This window comes from Euprymna scolopes, chromosome 8 (assembly GCF_053919585.1).
Source record: "Euprymna scolopes isolate OS-2025 chromosome 8, ASM5391958v1, whole genome shotgun sequence".
In the NCBI taxonomy this organism is placed as follows: domain Eukaryota; kingdom Metazoa; phylum Mollusca; class Cephalopoda; order Sepiida; family Sepiolidae; genus Euprymna; species Euprymna scolopes.
Window position 1 is genome coordinate 120,367,270 of NC_136489.1, and position 21,250 is coordinate 120,388,519.

General features: G+C 33.7%; 1 non-coding gene across 1 annotated transcript; it reads left to right on the forward strand.

The window, feature by feature from the left end:
• The first annotated feature begins 20,384 nt into the window (after nucleotides 1–20,384).
• Trnar-acg (transfer RNA arginine (anticodon ACG)) lies at nucleotides 20,385–20,457 on the forward strand. The gene has a single exon. It is a non-coding gene; the product is annotated as a tRNA-Arg (tRNA).
• The last annotated feature ends 793 nt before the right edge of the window (nucleotides 20,458–21,250 follow it).

Here is a 21,250-nt window from a genome sequence, read left to right on the forward strand (position 1 = left end):
ATAAAAAGGATACAACTAGACTGTACTAGTAAAAAAAAAAAGCGGGGGCAGCCAATATAAGCTCATGATAACTAATTTAGGATCAGGGTTAGGGTTAGGGTTAAGCCTGAAGACATGGAAATGCGTGAGGAGGAACGAGAAAAAACTGAACCAGAGGAACTTGGACAAAAAAAAAAAAACTGAAGGAAAGTAAGAATGACATAACAGATGTAGAGAATGAAGAAGGAGAGAACAGCAAGTGCGAGAGTAACACAAACCTTCCAGAATAATCAGAAGGAAGGAGAGATCAAATTAGGGCATCAAAACTTGTAGGTTCAGGGAGGTGTAGTATAGTATACAAATGAAATACCGGAATAAATAGAGTAAATGTCGGACATTGAATACTGCTGTCATCATGAGACTTGATATGCGATTGACACGGCACAAAAATCAAAATAATCGCTCTCGCATTCAATACATGTATTCTACACACACACACACCCTGATAATCACCGCGTTACCATTTCTATTCAGCATCTTATTTTTCCGATCACCTCGAGGTAATCTCACTACACAATGAATTGATTATAACCATAGCGTCAAGCATTGGTGTGAATTTTTATTTTCTAATTTGTCCGCCAGAACGAGCTGACCTCAAAATAATTTTAAAAAAGAATACCCATAGGTAAATCAAATGTAATGAAGTTCGAACTACTTTGTCAAAACAAATTATTACCCATAGCTAATCGAACGGAGACTGTCCACAGTGCAAATTTCAGACCAAATTGTGACAAATAATCAGACAGAATCAAGCATGAACTTAGCATCTGAAAAAAAAAAATTAATTATAAACCATTACGAGAAGTGACCACAAAACAAATCTCAGGCCACTTTACAGTGAAATTTCTGTATCTACTCGGAGTTGTCCGGGAGTCATTTTACACTAATTTTCGTTTCACTTACTGGACTTCCTCCATTTTTGGAAAGATTATTCAGCACTTCTTCGTTATAATAGAGAAATTCGAAAAATCAAAATATTGAATTTCGAGTAAAGCCAATGGTATCTACTTAACTGTCATGCCGAATTTAGTAACATATCCTAAAATGAAGAAAAACGATAAGATAGAAAATTAATTTTTAATGAAAATAGTTTTGGAAATAATTTTCACCTTTATACATTAAAAAGCACAGCATGAAGTTAGGGAAAGTAAGTGCAGTTATGGTTATTGCAATTAATGGTGGATATCACTCATTAATGCAGCGTCAAAGGACATGTTTTATGTAACAATGCAGTAATATTTAACTAATTATGACATGACAATTAAGTAGAAAACATTGTATTTAGTTGAAATTGGTATATGAAGTAAATAGATACCATTTGTTTTCTTTTTATGAAAATTCATTCTTTTTACTCTCAGATTTCGGTATTATAATGAAGAAACACTGATTATTTGATAAAGGAAAATATTTTATTAAAAAGAAATTGCAATAAAATCTGTAGAACGTCTTAGGAAATGTTGATATCAAAATCTAGTGTTGGGACGATTAATTGGAATCGGAATCGGAAATCGCAAAACTTTGTACCGATTTTCCAATGCCAAAACGATTCTTGTAATTGTCTTTTTTATTTGATTTTGCTTAAAATAAAATCTTTCATTGCTGGTAATAATGATAAAATAATAAACATTCATTGATTTTAAAGTATCAGTAAAACTAAAATCGATAGATCATCCTCCACAAGTGTAAATGCACATTTAGGAAAATATCTGCATGTTTAACGTGTTTTTTTACGAAAATCGGGGAAAATGACAATCTTATAGTTAAATAATTAGAGATTTATAAAGAATTTGAATCGGAATCGGTAATTGTATCAGAATCGGGAATTTAGTACGGAATCGGTAATTGTATCGGAATCGGGAAAAATATTGGAATCGTCCCATCACTATTAAAATCCTATAAATGCTTTTTTTCTGGTGAATAAATATTTGAAGATATAAAGTACTTTAAGCATGAAAACGTTTTATTTTTTTTGAATTTTTTTTTTCAAAATTACTGGACTCTGTGTTAACTTACCCGAAAAGAATTGATATGCCATAAAACAAAACAAGCAAACCAAACACCATAAGTAAATATTTGAAGATATAAAGAAGATGGGGCATATAACTTTTTACCAGAATGATTGGCTTCGACAAGATATAGCCCGGAAATGATTGATATGCCATATAATAAAACAATCAAACCAAACACAATGAATAAATATTTGAAGATATTAAGAACTTGAAGCACTTTTACTTAAATAACAAAACGCGGCATGAAATAACTCGAAAAGTCTGCTATGCTCTAAATTACACTGTAAATGAACACTGCCAATATTCTTCTTTAAGATCATGTCGTTTCTTACATGTTTAAGACATGATGAGTTATGCCCCTTTCTTGCAAACATGTATAATGAACTGAGGATACATATTACACTAACGGAAATTTCAGTTACTCCTCCACCTCAATTGCAAAAGGCTTTCATTTATATCGAGCTTAGTCATTAACATAGATGAGGCAAAATACTGTGTAGCTTACATTTCTTCACTTAATATTAATGCGCGTAACAGCATTTTCGTGATAATTACAGATCTTTTCTTTGAAATAAAATAAGTACAAAAGTTAATGCCTAAAGAAGCATATTAATTTAGATAACTTAGAATTCAAATAATTGGAGAAATCCGAATGCGTAGTTATCATGTATAAATCTTTACTCATGGTAATAAGTTATTTCTATGATAATTTCGACATTCTAATATTCTCCACAAAATTAATCTTTTCTTCTGGTTCGCCAGAATTATAAATGTCTCTGTAAAATTCATGAAGACAAAATTAACAACAAAATATTGATAATAAGAAGGGGGAGTCTAAATGTTTTGCAATAATTTCTTACGTATCGTATGATTCAAAGCAATACCGGAGGACAGGGATGTAAGTTTATTTGCTACAAAAATTCAGTCATAGACACACATCCGTTTATCCAACTCGCCATCTTTGTTTTCCCTGCCAATAGCCAACAACAACAACAACAACAACAACAACAACAACAACAACAACAGCAACAATAAGGGAGATTATACATCTCTTAGATCTCAATACAAGGGATATAACGTTGCTGATGCTTTCTTCTGAAGACTGCAGTTCTATAAAACAAAAAACAAATGCAAAACAGCAGATCTCAGATTTTCATCTTTGTCAGACAATTTTCAGCCCACGATCCATTCAGTTTGGATCTCCTTATTTGCCTTCCTTCAGTTTGACCACATCAACTCTTGAGTCACTCACAAAATTTGATTGCTTTAAAGTCTCTACTCATACGTATTGTTCGCTTTACAAAGGACTTCTGACAACCTAGGTAATCTGAATATTTCTTGAAGCATGGCGGCTATCAATATGCCAGCATTAGCAGTTTCACTAAACCCAAGAGTCTCTGAGGCTAATGGACTTTTTGTTACACGATCAAGTCTCTTGGATGAGCCATTCTATTTACCATGCTATAAACAACGATCATCATCATCATATTGTATGAATCCAAAGATTCCATTGTTGGCATTGGTTTCCTCGATATTTTTCTTGTCGGAACTATTTCTAGAAAGACTTACCAGAGAGACCATGTGAAGGTTTCCAACATCCTAACTGAGAATGGTTTTTGTAGAACGAATTGGATTCGAATTGGAGACATCCAAGTTGTCAGTCCGTGTCATTAACTACTGAATCATCGTCATCGCCAAAAAAAAAAAAAAAAAAAAAAAAAAAAAGATAAAACCACCCTGTGAAGACGCATCTTTCAAACCAGCATAAGCGGCATCTAGATAACAAACAATACTCAGATCTTAAGGTTTCCTAAGCCAGGAAAAAGATCTGGAACTTGTCCTTGATTTTAACTTTATTAATAACAAGTTTGTCTCAAAGATTAATTTCACTTTTGGCGATTTTCTAATATTACTCATTTTCCACACACTGAACGAGAAATCTGCTCAAGTCTGATTGGATACCCATATCATTTAGCCCTGTCTTCTGTCTATTGACTCAATTTATATTTTTTCCTTGATTTTACTTACTTTATTTCAATTGGGGATATAGCTGAAACATATAGATTTTGATTTATAATAATCCCATTTTTTTCTTGTTTGCTTAACATTTTATCTCTAAAATTTTAATGTTCAACTTACATGCTTTCCGGTGTATAAGAGTTGTTTTTGCCAATTCTGTGGTTACATTTTTCCCAAATAAATTATTTCCACAGAATATGAACTCATCTATACGTATTGCCAGAAAGCCTATCAAGTCACCAAATGGTATCATGCACTCACCATTCCTTTCAAGCGAGTTAACTCATGATTAATTCGCTCGTACCATAAACGAGGTGAAGCATTTAATACCTCTGTTATTTGAGGAAGGGTGAGGAAAAAAAGTGCCACTTAATTTGTAAGTGTGCGTGTGTTTCGTCTCTACGTAACTTACAAATTATTATTTTTATTTAAGATATTTAGTTAGTTTTACTTTTAATTTGAAATTTTATGATTATAGAAATTATATATATATATATATATATATATATATATATATATATATATATATATATATATATATATATATATATATTAGTCGTAATAAGAAGTTAAGAGCTAGGACCAGGGGTGTATCATAAAGTCCTACTATTTATTACGGAAACAAAATACGAACGCCTGGAAGTTATTTTAATGGTTAAACAGAACGTTTCTTTTATAATTGCTTGGTGTAATGGATAAAGTATTAAATAAAATCCAGTTCTAAGTAACACTGTTCTAGAGTTGAAAGTTCAATCCTCAATAAGGTGCAATACTAAAAATACAATTGCAAATTACTTATGATTTATACCGGGCCATGTCTGACGAAACGAGAATATGCTAGCCCTGTGAATTAATTAAAGGTGTCTTTTTAAAATTCTGTACTGATTCCGGAGTTCGACCGAAAGATTGTTGTGTTTGACAAGATGCTCCTGAAGAAGGTCGGTTACATTAGCCGAAACGTTGCGAAAATAATACTCAAAATGAGAACAGTAGTCCAAATAATACAAATAATACAGACCACTAAATTCGTTGACGATGACGATTATATCTATAAATATAAAAGCGAAAATGTATGTATGTATGTATGTATGTTCGCTTTTTCTGTATGTCTACAAAAGGCTTCTTTCAGAGAAGCGGTCGCTCGCTTACAAACTTTAAAAAACTTTTTATATCACATATAAATCGTAATATCTCAGAGTTAACAACGAAGCTCGCCTGTCTATTTAATTTGCTCGATTGCGGGAAGATAAATATTCAACATTTGTCACTCGCCGCATGTGGGTTAGTTTTTTTCCTATAACATTTTGAGGGTGAAAAAAAAAAAAAAAAAAGCATTCAGCAGTAAATGAAGGTAATATCCCGCAGTCAAACTTGCCCTCATTAACTCATTAAAACGGGCATCGGTCAAATCCAAGTAATTAAATAAATTCAAACGTGTTTCCGTTAGTTAGGGGCAATGGTTAACGTCGCACGTTTTTTTTTTTTCCACACTTTAATTTACAACTTTGCCCCAAGGGTTCGGGTTCGATCCTCATACTTAATTTTTTTTAACCCCCCTCCCACACCTCCAAACACCCGGGCAACGCCGGCACCCCTCGCTAGTATATATATGAAAAGGGACAGTTTTTCCTTTCGGCTGACGATTTCGTCTAGCATTCAAAAACATTACTTTCTTCTGCAAGGCTGATCATAAATAAAGTCTCGAAACTTTATCTTAATCTTACGCTCGGAGCAAAACATTACAAATGAAATTTAGTCTGACGTGTTTACCAAGTTTCAGTTATGAATGTGAAACAATCTTCGTTTTAGTGCCGTTCTATGATATGGGGGCACTTTGCTGATCGTCTCATCAGTAGGAGTTGTGATTCTAAATGAGTTTCACACACTCATCGAGCTTTAACTCACGGACTTTTATCTGCGGTATTATCTCAAAGATAATCTCACAGATTTTTTTTTTTTTATTGAATTTGAATTTTAAATTGAAATACAAATGAAATAAGTTTGAAAACCGAATTACAAAGCGATAAAATAAACAAGTATTTACTTGTTTAAAATTAATATATTTGTTTAAAATTAATATATTTCGGAGTTATACTTCTTCGTCAGAATTGTATATTTTTGTTTCTTGTTTTTTCTCGCCACGATGTTAAGTTGAAAAAAAAAAAATGAAATGTCCACGTGCTGTTATTTATGGTGTTGTTTTGGAAATGCCGGAAGAATGCGTTTGGCAACGCAATTTGAAATTCAGGGTAGTCTTTTCCATGTAAGAAGTCTTGATTAAATTTGAATTTTAAATTGAAACACGTATGAAATACGTCTGAAAGCCGAATTACAACACAATATTATAAAAGTAAACAAGTATTTACTTGTTTAAAATAAATATATCATTCTCCCGGAATTTCAAAAACAACACCGCAGATAACAACATGCGAACTCTTCATAATATATATATATATATATAAATGCTGACAAAAGGAGTTTTGTTCCGTATCTTGTTTCACAGATAGTACATTCTAGGAAATAAACTTTGTTCTGTTTTGTTTTTGATACACAAAATGAGAGAAACAAAGGTTTTGCTCTAGTTGCAGCTAAGCAAGTTCTTGCTCTGAATATTTTACAGACGCGGAGGAGAGGATTAAAGCTCAACCGACACTGAAATATATTGCAAAGGGATTAACTCTAAATATACTGGTCGAATTTAAAATTCAGCCAAATTTTAGGAACCCTGTGTCACCGGGTACTTCAGCTATTCATTGATGTATCAAAAAGTAAAAATAATATAAAAAAAAAGCAAAAAGAATGTCTCTCTAGGATTCCTTAAAGCGAAATTGTCAAAAAATAGATTAATAATAACGTGTCATTTATGGCCTTGACCATTTGTAAATCGCACTTAGAATCCTGAATTTGCAGTTTATTTTTAGAATCTTCAATTTTCTTATTAAAAAATAAGAAATGTAATTTAATGTAAAAATAAAAAAATGTACATGTAAAATTCTTTAGAACATGAAAATTAAGTATTTTATCACTTTAATGTCAACTAGCAGAGCCATTCCGAGCGTTGACTAGTAAGTGATACTACCTCTCCGAACTAATGCTCCAGGCCCTGAACCTCACATTACCATTTCTATCTTGGTTTCATCTCTCTCTATATATAAATATCCACGCCTGTGAGTGTGCATATGCTCGCTATAGAAGTAAAAACTAGAAAATCTACATAAAACCTGATAGTGTATTCATATATAAAAAAATATTCCGGGGAAGACAATGGAAGTGGTCCCGAATATTTATGTGCACCATAAAAGAGGCTATGGGAACATAGGACACATTTAAACTTAAAACATATCCTATTTTGATGAAATCCTGATTGAAATTATATGTATAAAATTCTCAATGGAAAAAACACGAAAGTGTGCTCTGTGTACCGAACTTCTACATAGCATGCTCCTAAGGGAATCATGGGATTAGCGCCCTCTTAAAACTTATAATACGTTGAAACTATATGAATAAGAAACTAATTAAAGGAGTTTTCTAAAAATTTAGATACTTAAAAAACTATATTAGAGAGCGAAACGGGAGAGGAGGAGGAGTCAGTAGAAATAACGAAATAAAAGTTACATAGAGTTGTGAGCATAGTAAAAAAGTAATATTCCGCATTCAATTCGAAACAACGTCGTGTCTTCCTGTCAGTAATCTTCTATAATATAAATCTCACCTGTCTGTTTAAATGTATGTATGTATGTAACTTTCGACAGACGCGACGGATTTTCACGACATTAGTATCATTTTGAAGTGCGACCCTTCCGACGACAAATATCGAAAAATTACTTAAAAACATTAATTCCTTCACCCTCAACTGGACCATTTTCTACAGGGTGGGGTCACTTTTTTCGCTGATATTTTCGAAAGTCATCACCTCTTTTCGATTGACTAACCTTAATTTAAACTTCTGTCACTTCCGGTTTGGCGATGGGCGCAACAGCACAGACGTCACGGTTTTTTTTTTCACGATCTTTTCCTCCTTCGCTGTTTGGGTTCGAGCCTGCCTGCCTGCCTACTACCACTTTTTTTTGCTCAACACGCACATCCAAACACCAACGCCAGGCGCCCAGGCTAGTTTATAAAATAAAGAACGACATTGTCTTTACTGTTTATGGATGTACAGCATGAGTGCAAACTCTCTGATTTGTAAACCCACAAATACAAAATTTTACTTAAGATAAGTTTTGGTTGATTTTGGTATAGGATTTTTTTTCAATTGCATTCTCGGTAGACAGTAATTGGAATTGCTAGTTAACCCCCCGCCCCAAAATGGAATTGGAGAAACTTAGAATGGTGTTGAAAATTTTATCTTCTATTGAATCTAATTTAAATTTTCTGTTAACATATCGATTTTGATGACAGTAAAACAAACTTTCTCTTATTAGTATACTAGCACGGCTACCCGGTGTTACCCAGAGTTAGAAAAACAGAATAGAAAAGGTTAAAAAGTGTGTCTAACATGTTTATATTAAACACACACACACACACACATACACACACATACATATGTTCATTAATGTTTCTGGGTATGCATTCCACTTTCTGCTTAGTTGAAAAGAAGTCTGCACTAAGCTCTGTTGTTAATGTCTACTTTGTGTTCTTTAAGTGGGATGAAACGTTCTCATCTCTAAGGATTTTGTTTTAAGCATCAAATTTCAACCACGAATGTTCAACAGTCTTTGTATTATTACTGTTTAATGGTTTGCACACTTGCATGCAATGTGCAAAAATGTCAATAACCCTGGCACAATCCTATCTTAACACTACCTTAATTTTCATCTGTGATGGCCATCTTGAGTTCTGGGGATTACCTTTAAGATAAGACGGACTTAAAAATGGTGCTTGATGTCATCTTGCTATATACTAAGCATTATAATGGGAAAACCAAGGGCAAGTGGAATAATGCTCAGGAAGCTTTCGAGTCGACCTTTACTATAGTCGACCACTTAGCTTCAGCTTTATAAATAAAAATCTGGAGGGGGGATTTTAAGGTACAGTTAATGTGAAACCCATTTAGGAATCAGCTGATACGAATAAAAGGATCAAGAAAATAGCCAAATTTGAACAACGGTAAAGACACTTTGACATTTATATCTGACACTTAGTGGACAAGTAAGGCGCAGACGAGAGATTATTGCTACTAATATTCTACATCTAAGAACAAGAAAAAAAAGGTTTAAGACACCAAATTCATACTAGAATTTTCCACCAACGACCAGTGACGTAACGAATAAAGTAATTGGTAAAATTCGGTTGTAAGTGACGCTCTTCTGGAACTTTGCAAATTCAATCCTCGGTGTATGCGGTACTCAGAATACAATTGCAAATTACTTTTATTCGAACTTCTACCAGGTCATTGCTGGCAAAGCGAGAGTATGCTATTCCTGTGGGTTAAAGAAAGATTTCTGTTCGAAATTCAAAGCATGTTCCCAAGTTCGACAGAAAGATTCCAAGATAGACTTGAAGAAGGTCGAAGGTTACATCTGTAGAAACGCTATAACAATAACACTCAAGATGAGTCCTATTAATCAAAATAATATTAGTAACTATTTATTCGTTAAATTTACAAAATTTATCCTCCTATAATTTTTTTTATTTTTTTGTGTATATTTGTGTATATTTGTGTATGTTCATACTAAAACCCTTTTTTCTATTTATTTAAAAAGAAAATACAACTTTCTTATATATGGGTCGTGGAATTGCATTCATCTGGAAAAGATGAAGCTAATTAGCATATTCTTTTAAACATTCATTTTAATTAATTCCCTATTAGTTTTTTTTTCGGGTCTTTTACGAGCTGATCATCTTTAATTAACTATTACGTGTAATTATATTCATGAAGATATTTTACATTATTTATACTTGCGTAATATTTGCATAAAAAGCTTATAGTAAACACAAACCTGTTTCTATATGTATTTATGGGCACGTGTATATATTTGTTTTAAAAAATTGCCTACCAAACACCTCTGTCAGTTTTTGGTCTATAGTTAACATGAAACTTCATTTATAGGGTATTCGAACCCATGCAAAACTTTATATTTGTGTTTTAGCTAGGGAAAACCGCTGGGAAAGTGTGAGAATTAGAAAAAAATGGAATTTGCCAGGTGAAGGTCGAACGACGGAATTCCGAATATGAATGCGTAATGTAATAGCTATTGGTTCATGTTTTAATTTTTAGTATTGCAGTAAACATGTCTTCATAGCACGTGCATTAACGTCAAAGGAAAAAGTAAATTGTAAGCTAAACGTTTTGGTTTCGATTCTCGGTGGTGGCACACGAGTCATTTCTTTTTTTTTTTTTTTACTTTTTAATCATTACTATATATTGGGTCCAATATAATCTATAATATAAATATCACCTGTCTATTTAAATGTATGTATGTATGTATGTCTGCCTAAAACTTTCGACGGATTTTCATGAGATCGGTATCGTTTTAAAGCTCGACCCTTCGGACAACAAATATTGAAAAATCGGCTAAAAACATTGATTCCTTCACCCTCCACTGAGCAGTTTTCTACAAGGAGGGTCATTTTTTTTTTTTTTGCATCGCCATTTTTGAAAGTCATTGTATCGATTGGAATGACTTTATTTATTTCAATGTTCCAAACTTCCGGTCACGTCATGGAGTAGCGGTAAGATGCCAGGTTTTCTTTCACTTTCTTTTCTGCCTTTGCGTCATGATTTATAGCCTGGCTGCCTACTACCACTTTTTTTTTTCACGTTCTTTTCCACCTTCACTGTTTGGGTTCGATCCTGCCTGCCTACAACAACTTTTTTTCTTTTTTTTTCTTTTTTTTGCTCAACACACACCTCCAAACACCTGGGGAAAGCCAGGCACCCACGCTAGTATGATAATAACTACGAAATCTGCATTAATCAAAATATCATATTTAAGTGTATTTTACGACCGGGCAACGCTGGGCGCCCTGCTGGTATTAAATATTTGTATCTGAAACATGCATATGTTTTCCAGTACAGATAATTCTCCTTTTTTTAAGTAAAGCAAACATATTCATAGGCTGAATGCAAAGCAATTTTTGTCTAATTGACCAATAAATGTTTTAACATTTTCTTGAATTAATGTTTTATTTTATACATACATGACTGCAGCAACATGAGACACATCGTCACTCTCCTGCATGAACGACTCAAATCAAATCCATACAACCTGAAAATGCTTCATTGTCCAAACCAAAATACCCAACAGTTATATGCATATCCAGAAGTTCATCTACAAAGAGCAGGTAATTGCCAAATAATTCGCCTACTATACATCAGTCATGTCCACATTATACATGGCTACTCAAGAGGAATGGATGCGCAGAACATCAATATCTCCGTCAGAAAATTATGAAGATAACCATGAACTGGTTTGCAGTTCAACTGGTCTGAATTTGACATTCAGGTTTATGCATTACAAGTAGAACTGCCTTGTCTGGATGACTGTGCACTTGTTAATGCTAACTGTCTTCAGGATTGAACCTGTCATTTTTGGTTAACAAACATTGTTGAAATATCTTGTTACACCTGCTGTTTAAAACCGAGCAAAACCCTTTTCTACAAAGCTTTTAATAATTTGTTTTCTATGTATTTTACCTTAATAAGTTCTCAGAAGTTAAGTGGTCTCTTTCCTTGGACAAACACTGGATTTCTATATGATCTACATACGAGGTGTCTTAAATAAGTTCACAGACATTTTTGTACAGGCATTTAAAATTGTTGTAGACTCTTGAAAATGCAGTATGTTATTACTATACATCTTATGAGATGACTTTTCAATTTTTATGATTTCAGGCTCAAATGAACAGCTACAGCAGGAATTGAAATACACCCTACTAAAGCCTGATTGTCACAGTTGGTGAATTTCAAAAATGCAATCTGGACGTGAGGACACTTTAGAAGAATGATATGCAATAAAATTCTGTTGTAAGCTTTGAAAAAATGCCACAGAAATGTATGGAATGCTTCAGACTGTTTTTTGACCATCTTGCATGAATTGAGCATCAGTTTTTGCATGGCATAAGAGATTCGAGGAAAGCAGGAAATCTGTGAGGATTAATGAAAGGTTTGGGAGGAGTAAGGAAGTCAGAACTCCAGAATTGATTGGTCAAATAAAGAATTTCATGGATAAGGACCGCCGTGTGTCTATAGAGACACTAAGTGCATAGTTTGATGTCAGTATAGGAACTGTATGCACAATTATTCAAGAAGAACTGAAGATGCCGAAGATTTGCGCGTATGCACCAGTCCACAATGCCATTCTTTTAACAGATTATTTGACCAAGATGGGCATCAAGACAGTTCCTCACTCTCCCTATAGTCCAGACCTTGCTCCCTGTAACTTTTGGTTATTCCCTAAGCTCAAGGAAAACCTTAGAGCCTATCATTATAAGACAATTGAGGAGATGAAAGAGGCTGTGACGAGGGTCATTCACACGCTTACACAGGAGGACTTACATGAGACCTCCCAGAAGTTGTTTCAAACGGTACAAGTGCATTGCAGCCGGAGGAGATTACTTCCAAAGGGAACGAGAGTTTCATGTGTGTGCTATTAATAAAAGTGCCCATACGAAAAAACTCTGGAAACTTATTGAAGGCACCTCGCAGTTATCTGTGTGTTCAATCAAGATTCTCCTTTGCCTCCGGAATGTTGAGTTAGCAAAGCAGTAAAGAACACTGATTTTTCTCTCCCCAATTAATTAGTTTATCTTTATTCTGATCATTTGTGAACCTTGCTGGATTCCAGGATAAGAATTCTTCTGGTCTGGTGGAGTATCCAGTTAGTGCTGTTACTTGAGGTAACATCACTTGGAGAAGGTGCACAATTCCTGATATGAGCCATTGTGTCAAGAGGATCTTATTTGAGCTTTGGATACTATTTAGTCAGGGTTTACTTGTAAGATGAAATATCATCATGTCAGTTTGTCCTTACAAACCTTGTATACAGAAGCCTTAGACACTGAAGGATAGTATCTAGTAGGTAATTAAAATTCTCTTTTTTGTCTTTTACTGTTCTTATCATTTTGTTTTAACTGGGTATGGGGCATCTTACTGCATGCCAGACATTCACCTGCTATCTCCTACATTCCAACCGAGAGATTTTTTAAAGATTCTAACTGTCATTTTAAGTGTAATTGTTTTTTTTTTAATCTCTTTTGCACTTCGTACACTGGGTATATTTACCAGGTAATTTTTAAACTCTTTTTCATAAGTTCGATTGCTCCTATAATTACTGGAATGATGGAGATCTTCTTAAGATTCAAGTTTCTGTGTGTGTGTGTGTGTGTGTGTGTGTGTGTGTGTGTGTGTGTGTGTGTGTGTGTACCGTCCCTTTTACAAAAGTTTACGAGTAAAAACGAACTGATTAGCAGTATCACAACTTTTCAGTGTGGCTGGATGATCAAAATCTTCAAACTGAAATCAAAACTTTTTGTTTTCTTTCGTTTTGTCAATAGTCGAACTTCTCCACAACATTATCAGCACAAGCTTGGAAATAATGGAAATCTTAATGCCTATATGTCTTATCAGCTGCCTAGAGTGCTCTATTCTTTTGTGAAAAGTTAATAGCAACCTGCAACTCCTCTTACCAGATTGCTCAACTAAAGAAGACAGGGGACATATGTTACTGAAATATTTACAACCTCAAAGAAGATACCATAATACAGACCAAATTCACTAAAATATTTCATCAGATAGACTTTAAAAATGATCTTCTAAGTTCCTTCTTTCATCATTATTTCTGAATTTATTCAGTTTATATTTCTGAATTTTTTTAGATGAGGATAGATGATTTGGATTATTTTAATTATTCTGATAACTGTTCTTATTTTTAGTGTTATTTGCACAAGGTTTCGATCGATGTAATGTGCGACCTGCTTTAGATATATTTTGTTGAACTTGGGAATCTTTCTGTCAAACTTACTAATCTGTACGTGTTAACCTGAGTTAAGACAGTTGAATTATCTCGCCTTCTCTATAGATAAAAGAAAGTCTGTTTGGAGTGATCTCCTCTTGGTTGTTGTTATTGTTGTTGCAGTTACCTATGAAAAGATTGTGGTTTTGCTGAGACAGGGTGTCTGAGGAAGGATTAAATTAACAGTACGAACCCACAAGGACCCGTGACATAATTGATAAAGTGCTAGGTAGATATTATTGATTGTATGTAACACTATAATCGAGGTTGAAAAGACTTCTGCACAATCATGGCTGTCAGAATGAGGGCATGCTACCCCCATGGATTAAATAAATGGTTCCGTTCAAGATTCCATAAAAATTTGTGAGTTCAACAGAAAGATTTCTGGGTTTAATGAGATACATTTGAAAAAAGTTGAAAGTTATATCAGTCAAAACGTTTTGTGATGGGAACAATAGTCCACATAATGTAAATTCATCCAATTTATTATTAACAAATTTTACACTAATTTTAATGGAGGTGAAGTGAACATCAACATGGACTGGGAGTACTTTGTTCAAGTACTGTTTGTTCAATAGCTTCAGATTTCTCGAGATTGTTGGTAACCTTCACCTGGGCTGTAGTGATGGTACCTGATTATATGGTGGAAATTAATTCCAACAAAACAGAATCCATAGGTCATAACTTACCTCCCATGCACCCATGTTCCAGACAACCTGCTATTCCAGGGATGCCACCTTTTTGCACGGAAATATCGATATATTTATTTAATAGTAGGTATTTTCTTATTCTTGAAACCATTACTGCAAAAAGTAGTTTTCCTTCTACGTTAAGAAGTGAGATTGATCGAAATTGATTTAAAGCTTCTGAGTTTTGCTTTTTGGGTATGTGCACACCGTCTGCTTTCATCCACTGGTTACTGACATGACGGTTTTTTCCATGCTAACCTCAAGTTAATATAAAGCCTTAAGTTAATATAAAGCCACATACAATTAAGTGTCCTAGATTTCTTATTTCAGATCCGAATAGCTTCCTTTACTATTTTATTCTGATTAGCCATTTCTTTTTCTTTAGCTGAAGTGCATGTCGCTCATCCATGTTGTTAAAGAGAAAAAAAATGTAATTTGCTTTAATTTCATTGCAAATAAAATTATTCCTGTTCAAAATAGTTTTTGCAGAGGACGATAGTTTTCTTTTCTGATGTAAATGACAGTTATGGATGGAAACCATTTTATCTAATGAGGATAACTCAGGCTTTATATTGAGGAATATAATAGCAGTTATCTACCTTACAACTAAAATTTTTTAATCTTTTTCTGCATAAGTTTAAAATGTGCAAACAAATAAAAATTATGATCTAAAATGACTTTTAATGTATTCTGGGCGAGGTCGGATGAATACGTATAATTATTAGACAAAAAATCGTATTGTGCAATAGATTTTGTTTTTAAAATAAAGTCTGCTGCATATGTATTAGAAAAGCATTATTTTATTTTTCAGATAATTTTTTGAGTAAATCATCTATATGCCTGTGTTGTTCCCCAAGGAAAAGCTCATACGTAAAGAAAAGACTATAACAATAGGTTTAGATAGAAAATATATTGTACAAGAAAGTGATAAAAAAGAAAAGGTTGTTAACAGTTTTCGACTGTTTGTTAAACTTTTTTTTTTTTTTTAATTTTCTTCCTTTGAAGATTGTAACGTGGGGTATGGGGCAGCCAAACCAGCGGCCAACATTCTCCTGCTTTTTATTGAAACCAACCGAGAGCTCTTTTTAGTATCCTCGCTATTCCCTTAAGTGCAATTATCTGGATCTCCTTTGCAATTGGTTCACCAGGAATATTAGTTCGGTAGGACTTCAGGTTCTTCTTCATAAACCTTGTGACACCTATAACTGGTATGATTTATATCCCCCTAAGATTCCAGTTTCTTTTCATATCATAGATGAGACCTTGATATTTAGTCTGTCCTGCACTCTCACGTTAGGTGGCAGTAATTACCCCGAGAGTATTAGCTCAATGTTTTCATAATGGTTAGAAGAGTCCATTACGAGTGAGTGGATAAGTCCCTATAACAGTCTGCGTGTTTGTTCGCCTGTCTGTTTATCTGTCCATTTCACTTTTTCTTGAAAATTACTGGACCAATCTGGCTAAAATTTTGCATGAATATTTGCTATTATAAGGTGCAGCGAAGTAGGTATTATGGAAGCCTTTCAAATTACAGTAAAGGATTAATAGTTATTAATAGGGATTAGTCACCATACCGCCACATTTACTCTAGAAGTTTTCTCGGAAACAACTGTGCCAATTTGGCTGAAAGTGTGTACGGGCTTTTATTAAGAGAAGGTGTAGCGAACCAAGTATTATAGTATCTGTTCAATACACAGTTAGGGATTAATAGGGATTGATAAGTATTAAGAGGGATTAGTCATCACAATACCACATTTACTCTAGAGAGTACTGAGCCGATCTAGTTTAAATTTTGCATGGACTTTTTTATGATACAGTGTAGAAAACTAAGTACTATAGTATCTGTTCAATGCACAATTAGGAATTAATAGGATTAATAGAGATTAGCATTTAATTTAAAAAGAAATTGAGCCTAATTTTAAGCATATTTAACCATTAATTTAGCATAAAACACCCATTCTAAATCAATGGCTATAATTTTAGCCCATTTTTAATGTACTAAAAGTATAGTTATTTTATATTTCTTCAAGGTAATACCGTGATACAAGACCTGTTAGTTAGAAATACCATCTTATTGTGTGATAGATTTTGTTTTTGAAATAAAGTGTGAGGAGATTAATTGTATTGCATTGTGTGCGTCCGTTTTGTATTGGTAGGGTCAGATTACAAGAATTCGTTACGATGAAAGCAAACATTCAGCAAACATTCAGATTTTCATGATTGAACAAATATTGTTTGTCTTTTATTTGATGCTTAAAATAACGATTCTGGAATAAAGTTTACTCATCTGCATGTGCTTTTTTCATTTAATTATTCATTTCGATTACATTTCTTTTTTTTTTTATTATTCTTGAGTGGAAAAACTAATTGCACAATTAGATGCCACCTGACAGAAATGATTTGGTTCTCAACTTTGTGTTGTATGTGTCTTTAAAAAAAAAAAAAAGTTTTACTATTTATGCCCGTCGGTCCGATATATAGTTGTGGCACGACAGCTACTACTGATATGATGGCCATCATTCATTAATTTCGTATGAATCAGTAGGTATCTCACTGGCGATGCAATCCTCTATCTATATAAGAGCCAAGTACGTCCTAAAATTGAGTCCTGTTGACACATCTTGGCAGGAGCTGTTCGGTGCGCCCTATCTTGTCTTGATAGAGTTAAAAACCGGCTTATAGGTGATGCTCTTTTTACTTCCCTGCAACCTCTTTCCGACAGAAGAGATGTTGCAAGCCTGTCTCTGCTCTGTCGTTATTTTCATAGTAAGGACTCGTTTGAGCTCTAATTTATACCCCCCTTGCGAAATGCCCGCATATGGAACACTGTTCGTTTGGCCTGCTTCCCAGCCGATATGGCAACCTTCAAGTCCAATGTAAAAAAATTCTTGTTGAGCCATCCCCTTAAATAATCCAAATTCTACTCAATATACACCATTAACGATTACTAAACTACCACCTTGCATTCATTAATCCTTATCCTTGAGTGGCCTTCAACCCTTGATAAGTGGCAACTCCGTTGTAAAAAAAATATGATTATTGTTTGTATTCATTTCCTTGATGTCTTTCTAGTAAGAATTCCTTCTAGAAATACATCGGGTATTTACGTGAAGGTTGCCAACACCCTTAAGCGAAAACTTAGTACACCCAGATTGCTCGTCCGTGACGTTAACCACTTAGCCACCGTCACTTCCCACCTTTCACAAATCAACTTAATTGAACTAAAGCCAGTAATTGTTTCTTATTCATCCTATTATTCAATTTGTAAATTTAGCCATTTTATCTTTTATTAGATTTTAATCTATTTGCTAAAACATAAGAAAAAGCAATAATATACTACTACTACTAATAAAACTAGTACTACTATGAAACAAATTCACATTGACCATATGAAGATTGTATGCTCCATCTTTAATATAAATATGTATGTATGTATGTATGTATGTATGTAGGTCTGCCTAAAACTTTCGACAGTGGCAACGGATTTTCACGAGGTCGGTATCATTTTGAAGCTCGACCCTTCGGACGACAAACATCGAAAAATTGGTTAAAAACATTAATTCTGTTACCCTCAATTGGGCACTTTTCTACAGGGAGGGGTCGCTTTTTCGCCGATATTTTTGAAAGTCATCGCCTTTTTTAAACTATCTAGCCTTAATTTAAACCTACGTCGCTTCCGGTTTGGCGATGGGTGCAACAGTAATCACGTCGCGTTTTTCTTTTTTACGTTCTTTTCCTCCTCCGCGATAAAGGTTCAAACGTGCCTGCCTACTACCACTTTATATATATATAAACGTCTATATGTCTGTTTGCCGATCATAAGTAGTTTGCAGTTCATTCCACCATGTGGATAAGAAAAAAGAGAAACAATACTAACAGACTTTCATTGATAAGGATGTTTATCTGAATAAACAAATAAATTTGTTTATAAACAAAAAGTATGACATGTTTTCTAGCCTTCCAAACGTATTTTATATACGTAATTCTTAATTTCAAATATATGCAACGCCTCTAACGCAGATAACATTTCCGTAAAGATTTATTAGTGTTTATTTTGCTATTCTTAACCTTTAAATGTAGAAGTTTGAATCATAATTTCGATTTTCCATTGGTGCTCCATAATGGTGACCAAGGCTGTAGGCAGCATCTTTTTATTCAAATATATTTGCTTAAACAAATGTCGACTTATATCTAATGATCCTTGTATTTAACTTTTCAATTCTTCTAATGAGTTTCAATATCAAGATTGCAGTTATTAACGATAAAACCAATATTATTTACAAGCTAAGTCTATCCCACTCGAAATCGTCTTAAGTGTGTTCCATTAAAATGAAGCAATATACCAAAAACTGATAAAAGCCATAAGAGTTCAGATCGGCAACAATCGAATTAATTTCCATGTTTTGCTCTTATAAGGTTCGTTGTTATTTTATCTTTATAAAATTGTTCTATAATCTAAGCTTAGTGACCGACTGTAGTCGAAGGAAACCTGAAGAATCTCTTTTCATTAGTTTGTACACTGAGACGAGGGTGCAACTCCATTCTCAAGATTGTTTCATTTTCTTTGATTTTTCCTTATAATGCTGCGTATTTAGCAAGAAGGAATCAAGTACCATTTTTTTTTCAGTCTTTGGTATGACTAGACCGATGATTGAACCCTTGTTTCCCGGCTCATTAGTGAACAATATGCCAAACGGGCCACGTCTAAAAACTTGTATAATCGTTTTTTTTGTTTTGTTTTGTTTTTTCGTTTTCATCAATTGACTCTTAAATCTATTCATTTTGTATCCTGTTGTAAAGATCACATTGTTTTATTTTTGGCTTGTATTTGTACCAGTCTGGCACAAGGCTGCCGATTCTGAAGATGCTCGCCGGTACATCATTACATAGAAGTTACTATGCTGTAAAGCATATAAGGCAAATCGAATCTGTGAAAGAAGAAGCGAGACGATACTACATTGCCCGCTTGTTAACAAATGTTGCTTGCCTATTTCAGCATTAACAGTATTTTAATTTACACAGGGAATTTGCTGATGCTCGTTGCTATTGGCAACTTGGTTTCTATGGTAAAGATGCTTGTTTATACCTAAGAAGCGAATTTTCTGGATGTGTTATGACTTGCTTAATATAAATGAATATCAACATGTTGTCTGTTAACGTATACCTATTTTATGAAAGGAAGAAAACATTCTAGGATTATATGAATAACGAGTGCAAACTCTCTGTCAAAAATGACGGAAAATATATTATACTTCGCTAGTGCTTGTACAAATATTCATATTCATCTATACTATTAATAAAATTCTAAATGTTTATTTATTTATGTGTATATATATATATGAGACTATATATATACCAAATATATAATATATATATATATATATATATATATATATATATATATATATATATATATATATATATATACACCAATAAAACTTTTGAACGGATGCACCGAATTGAAAAATTCTTTTTTTCCCTGAAAGGTGTGAGTTCCTATATTGTCATTATCTATATATAGTTCGTAACGAACAATGCCGAGTCACATGAAAAGCTCGAAATAAGGGTTTGGGGGCTGTTTCGTGCAATTGTCGAAAAAGTTACCTGCCCATCTCAACGGAATTTAGCACTTTGTGTATACAGTCGCGGTAACATCTTTTGGCATACGGACAGAACTTGTGGCGCAATGGATAACGCGTCTGACTACGGATCAGAAGATTCCAGGTTCGAATCCTGGCAAGTTCGTTGTAATTTTAACTATCATTGTATCCAACATTTACTCATTATCCTTACCCTTAGTTAGGGTATTTATGTTTTTCAGTGATTTTGTTTTATGCATATGGAAATTTTCGATACTCAGAGTTCACAGGGTAAGCGTTGATGGTAAGACGATGTTGAGTGTACTTGATGTTGAGTGTACTTGATTTTGTGTTTGACTCGGTGTTGTGTTGTTGGCATAAAATAATTTCTTAATAAATAAAGTTAAAAAAAAAAAGAAATGCGATAGAAAAGAAAAGATCTCACACTGAATAGGCAAACATTAAAAAAACAAAACAAAAATGACGTATCAGAAAGGCAAACACAAAGAAAAAAAAACGTCTTATTATGGAAATTGAGTGAAGAATTTTTACACGAATTCTTTTCAGACGGTGTGGAAGTTGGAATTGTTATCTGCTTTTTACCTTTCCATAAACACTTGGAAAAGTCTTACATATACATTTTGAGATGATGAGTAAAGTTTTGGACAAATGCTATGACACCTGATCCCCACGTTACCAGCCACTCATTATAGAGTTTATTCCTTAATAATTAAAAGTCATACCTTGTTGTCAGTGTCCATTTGTTATGGCACGGTGTCTTCAGAGACCAAGAATATGTCGCCGGATGCAATCATAGGTCGTTTCAGGCATATTGAATAAATTATGGTAATTAACTAATTAACCAACATTCCCTTACAGAAGAAGATCATTTATCTCGGCTGTAAAGCAACATGGGACGAGGTGAGGGGAGAAAAATAAAGACAGAAGGAGACATTTAG